This window comes from Pungitius pungitius, chromosome 11 (assembly GCF_949316345.1).
Source record: "Pungitius pungitius chromosome 11, fPunPun2.1, whole genome shotgun sequence".
NCBI lineage: Eukaryota > Metazoa > Chordata > Actinopteri > Perciformes > Gasterosteidae > Pungitius > Pungitius pungitius.
In genome coordinates this window covers 18,457,571-18,463,930 of record NC_084910.1, presented here as the reverse complement: position 1 = coordinate 18,463,930, position 6,360 = coordinate 18,457,571, and positions in this window count along the sequence as shown.

Sequence of the window (6,360 nt, the reverse complement as noted above, 5' to 3'; positions counted from 1 at the left end):
TCCCATTACTCTTAACGGATGCACTCAGTGGTCCCTGAATACCCATCAAACTGTCTGATTGAACAGGAAATGAATACAGTCTGACCTGCGTGAATTATTCAAGCTTTCATTTAGGGAGACCACTTGTAATCAATCAGTGGAGCTGGAAGGAAGAGCCTTCCCTATTATCAAATGCAAATTCTCAATACTTCATTTGACATGTCTGGTGTGTGTGTGTGTGTGTGTTACCGCTTCATGTATGTTTGCTAACAGGCTAACCAGGAGTGCTAACCTCCTAAAAAAAACGGGTCACAACGATTAAATCGTCTTTCACGTTACTCCACTGTGTTTCCTGGTCAGCAACAATGTGGACAGCGAAGGGAGAGTGGAATGCTCCCCCCCCCCCCCCCCCCCCCACTCATTAGGATGCAAGTGGGGCCGAGGTCTCCATGTGGACTCGGAGGCCTTTTGTTTGTGTCTGTCGGAGTAGGACCCCCGTTTGTCCCGCCGTCCCAACGGGGACACGGGAGTTTAATCGCCCTGAGGTTGACCTAGATGCTACGTCTAGCCTGCGTTTGTCTGTGTGCGGGGGAGCTGGGGGGGGGGGGGGGGGTTCCTCCGGCCCCCTGCTGAGTGATGGGACAGCTGAGGGCAACTGCGTGGCAAGCAAAACAAACCCCACATATTTTCACTGCAGAAATAGAACAGCCGTGGAGGCATGATGAGCAGCAACCGATGCTAAGGGGGCGGGGGCCAAAAAGAGGAAAAACAATATGTATGTCGCAGATTCTTGGCTCTCTGTCTAGTGCCCGAATCTGTACTTTCCCCACATGCCGGCTGGCTTTTACACAGGTGTAGCACGCAAATAGGTGTGAGGCCTCCAAACACTCACTTTAAAAGCTGCCCTTAGGGCTCAATGTACTTTACTGTGTAAACAGAAAAGGGAATTTAATATACACAAGATTGTTTTTCACTGCAGCCATCGGGAAGTCACATGTTCGTATCCCGGGAGACACTCACAGCCTCGAGGGCCTTTCTAGACGCGTGTTCTTCCACCCGTTCCTCCCTCCGCAAAAGGACCATGCCGGCGTTCCCAGATCAGGGTCTTAAAGAGCCGCAACGCTGAGAAAGCCCTAAAGAAATGTCACCTTCTGTTGCGTGAAACCTTCCTGGCAGCGGCGCGCATTCCAAATGAAAACCTCCGAAATGCAGATGTTGACAACGAGCTGATGAGGGATGAGTTTTTTTTCTTCTTCTTTTCTCGCTTGGAGCCACGCGTTCGTCCGTCAGAGTGTTGCAGGGGCCTGCAGCCAAAGGCCTTCCTGCGGGACGCCGGGATGCACCTGCTCTGCGGGACAGGTTGTCACCGAGCCAGGCGTTCCCTATGGCTATGGGTGGGGGGGGGGGGGGGGGGGGGGGCATTGTACTTGAAGCGGCTGAACCTGCAGAACGATTGAGAAACTGCTCGGCTGCTCTGTTTTGTTGTTTTGCAGCGTTTATTCTTCCCTCCCCAGAGTTCATGAAACCCAAATCTCTCATAACACATGCGTGTTTTTTTCCACTTCATCCCAAATTTTGATAAGTTCCTACATTTCAAAATAAATGCACGGGTTTTAATACGAGTTAAATTCCCTGATGAACTCACATAATGTGGGAAGAGACCATTCATGAGGCTTTACAGTCACGGTGCAATGGGTATTATGTGACTATAAATGTTATAAATGGATCAGAATCAAGTCGATAACATGGTTCTTTTTCAGAAACCATTACAGATTTTACGTATGTGAAAAGGAAGACGGCTTCTCTGGCAACGTGTTGCTCCTCAGAGCATTCATTCAAAAATTCGTTCATCCACGTTTTGTCTGCTCATTTGCAATGAGATGTTATTTTTGTTCCATGCCAACCAGATACCAGCGAGGGACATATCCGCCCTGCTAATGTCGTTTTTCCTTTGGAGCGGAAGTTGCAAAAAAAAAAAAAAAGTCAACTGCACGTAAACAACTTTTTGTCCCCATTTGCAGAAGTGACATCATTGTAATCACCTCTAAAAATGTACCTCTTTTAGAAAAGCATTTCATATGTTTTTTTGAATGATACTATTATTAGGTGTTTAATTCCAATTTATTAGTGTATTTTGATTGTTTGATTTTATTTGCCTAATTGCAGTGCTTTGAGGTTTTATTCCAGCTTCCACGACACTCAAGTGCTTTCACGGATTATTTCTCCGGCTGAAAACCAGACTGTTCACACAAAAACACCTTAAGTGAGCGAAAACACATCCGTCATCCTCTTATCACCCAACAGGCCTCTTTTTCCCCTCGCCTTGTTCAACTTCCTGTTTCCGCGTCATTCACCTTTCCTTCCATGCTTTTTTTTGGTCCAATGTCAACATGCAACGGAGACACAGCTGCAGGAAAGACAAAAAAAAGACAAAAATCCCCCAGACGGACTTCCTGAAGCATGTTTGACATAAAAAGCTTTGGACTCCCCCCCCCCCCCCAAAAAAAAGGATTTACCAACTTCAGATGAGGTGGATAATCAGTGTAGTGATTTACTTTTTGTAGGGAGAGGGGAGTGAGGGTGGGGGGGGGGGGCACAGACGTGTAATGATTGCTCCTAATGCTGCACAAGGCATCATCTGTCTTCAGGTGGAGGTGGACACTGGCTGCTTCTGAAGTCTCTGCTTTCGGTCCTCGCTGTGTCTCTGAGCTCGGGGGGAGGGGGGGGGGGGCCCCCGCTGCAGCAGCATATCAAACGCTGCCCAAAGACAAAGACACTTTGTGGGGACTTTTCATCTTTTTTTTTTTTTTTTTTCTTTCCGTGGCGGGCAAAGGGAGATTGCTAATGAGGCTCCGGCATCTGGGCTGGGATCTGGCTTTGGGACTCTCGTCTCTGGTTTCAGCTCCTCGCAGAAAAAGAAAAGAGAGACGTTATCGGCCTGCTCTCGTCTCTGCAACGAGCTCAAAGGGAATCAAACCCTATTTTTTCAGTTATGGTTTTGTCTGTGTTTACTTTCTTAGCTTTAAAAGAAGAAAAGCAATTTGGATACTGCGTGTCAATTCTTTTTTTTTTGCATATACATTGCAGTTGGCTACTGGTGGTTCATTTTTGTATCATCATGATTCACCTTAATTTAGATCTGCGGGTAAATATGTGCAAAGAAAAAATTAAATTTTGTTCACCTGAAAGCGGAAACGTTTCTAACAGAGAACCAAACGCAGGAATCTGAGAGGAGATGTGTCTTTGAATGCTGGTCGACTGGTTTGCAGAGTTTGCTTTTCCTAAAATTCAGAGCTCAAGAGGAAGCTGAGCTGAACAATGTGAATACCTGGGCAATGAAAACACACAATCAGTACACTAGTGAATGGTCAAACTGATGATTTTACGATTGAAACTAAATAAATTGATAAAAAAAACTCCAGGATTAATTTCCAGAAATCAAAAGCAAATATCTTAACAAATCCAATTAAACAAAGAATTAGTTTGGACCATTGATATTGTTTGCATAAAAAGGATCCCTTACTGCAGATCCCTTTTGGATGTATCAAAAACACGCAAGTACGTAATCAGCTGGAACTGATAAACAAAGCTGTGTTGCCTAAACATGACCAATGAGCGCTTTGTTTTGTTTCACTTCACCTCATTCACAGTTTCCCTCCGAAAACCAAACGGAGAAAGCGGCCGATCTGCACGGGACCATGATCGTGACGCTCTAACCCCACCGCTAACACCAACAGCCCATCATAACTGTTTGACATCAGGCTCAGGTGGCCCCACGTGGCCAAAAACACACTCACTGAACTCTTTGCGAGAGAGTGCCGACGTATCCATGACGATCACTCGGGTCACGTGGGGGACAAAGCTGACTGCATGTGTTGTTTGATGTTATTGGAGTCAGACAGCGTCGGAGGGAGAGACCCTTCAGCTCGGCGGTGCCGGGTTAACGGAGACGGGTCCGTTTTGGATAGTTGGCGATATGAAATGGCACGTCCTACGGTGCACCCAAAAGGTCCTTTCCCTTCAAGCAGGGTAAATAATCCGGGAAATCGGACACGCAGGCCTTAACTGAGAGTAACAAGGAACAAAAGAGCTCTGTGGGAGAGAAAGTGATAAGAGGCTTATCGCTGGCTCAGTGACTCAGTGACTCAGTGTGGCTGATGCACAGTGAGAACACTTCTTTCTCCCTTCACGTAATGCTATTCTTTCTCACAACTCCGGAGTGGTGCAACTGCTGAAATCTTTCTCGGCGATGGCCACATCGTTTTTTTATAACTTCCAAGGAAGTTAAGTGCAACTTACATTTCCAAAACAACAGCGGATACCCGGAATGACTAAACATTGCCAGAGTTGTGATGAAACAGGATGTCAGTTGAGTGTGGGTGGTTTAAATAAAAGTTGCTTCCATTTCGAGGGTCGACAGATAAGTTAAAGAAACTGTTTTGCCCCCCAAAACTGTAACGTTTTGTTAAGTTAAGTTGCTTCTCCCAAATACCTGGTGCCACCCGGCCCTGGTTCAGTCCTGTTTCTGACGGGCACCATATGTGCTGGGGGGGGGGAGCCTGACTTTAATATAGTTTGGATTTATGACTGAGGGCCTCCCCCCCCCCATCCCCCGAAGGTTTTTACCCCGTGAAGGAGTTAGTTGGGAGTCTGCTTCTCATAGAAAAGCTGCAAGCATGGAGGCTCCACCCCACTGCCAGCAGGAGACACCTGATAAGATTACACGTGGACTCCAATCTTAACTTGTTGTAAAGGTAATCTAATAGTCTAATCTTCTGACCCCCCTGCGGGTGATAAGACGAAGTGCGGCTTCTCCACCTCCAGAGGTGAGCCCCCCCCCCCCCCCCCCCCCCCCCCCGAGGCACCCCACAGGCTTAGATGCAGATAATGAGCAGGCCTGCCCATGGACCCAGACTGGTGCAAACCCAACCAATCCTCTCCTTACCTGATCACTTCTGCTCCTCCAGGAAAGCTCGGCTAGCACAGATTGCTGAGCTCTAAGCAGCGAGTCAGGGGAGCATCAATATAAATCCCCCCACCCACCCCCCCCCCGTCCTCCCCGTCCTCCACATCTCCAACCCGTCATCATCCCAGCTATTAAGGCGCCCAGTTCATTGTCCAGCCTCTCCTTTCCTTGCAGTTAATGAACTCCTTGTGGAGACTCCTCGTGTCGTGTACTGTTTAAACATCAGTGTTCTCGCCAACATCGGGGGGGGGGGGGGGGGGGTCAGCAGCGTCTGGCAACATTACACTCGGCGAGGACACGGAGGCCTCTCTCTCATTCAGAGGCGGAACAAGACGCGGTTGTTTTTCGGACTGCATCGCGGCTCCAACGTGATTCCAATGAGGACAATTAGATCGGGAGGCGCTGCGAGGTGGGTCAACGCCAGCGGGCTACATTTGGTGTCCCCGAGGGTCTGAGGACGAGAAGACCGTTAATCTCATCAAACACTGATGAGTGGAGATTAAACGCGGTTTTTGCATCGGGGGGAAATTAGTGAGGAACCGTGCGCTGGCTATTTAGCCAACACGGGTAGCTAAACAACCGCTGGATGAACAACGCTCGGCCCAGCTGATTCAACTCGAGTAAACACTGCCAGCTTGTCCATGCGGCCGAGAGGTCACCTGACGCTTGATTGAAAAAAAAAATTGCAGGTTTATGGAGAACGTTTTAGGGCAATAAATGGATTATGTAGATCACAGATTTGAAAGTAGTGCTTGACACACAAACATAAAGGAAACATGCAAATGACTCAGAAGACGAGGGCCACATCCCCCCCCCCCTCCCTGACTGCTCCCTATCTTGGAAAGCAGACATGCAATTAAAATATCGAAAGAGAGAAGACATGTGTACGAACTCCGTGTGAACCCACTGCAAAGAAGTCCCTCTGCTGGTTCGGGAATTCATTCACGTTTTTATCAATAGTCTTTTTAGGTGAATCGCAGACTGCATCTGATTTGAAGCTCCGACATGGCAGGAGATGCAATGACTTCAACTTAAAATACGCTGATGATCCCGCATTCAAACTTGTCTGCGGATGCGCTTCGATCCTTTTTGGTGATGAACCCGAGCTCACTGCTCTCGCCCTGACTTTGGAGCTTTGGAGGCCGCAGACTAAACCCGCCGTAATCCCTCAAGCCCAAACGAGAGCAGAGACTGATTTCACGGCCTCGTGCCTCACAATACCCGGTCGGGACCCGGTCGGGACCCGGTCGGGACCCGGTCAGGACCCGGTCGGGACCCGGTCGGGACCCGTCTGGACGAGGCTGCGCCGCCGATGACGAGTGGCCCAAAGGTTCAAAGGTCGACGTGGCGGAAGAGGAAGAAAAAAGTCCATTCGCCCATCATTTGGAGAGGTTTTGGAGCAGCTCTCAGGAGAC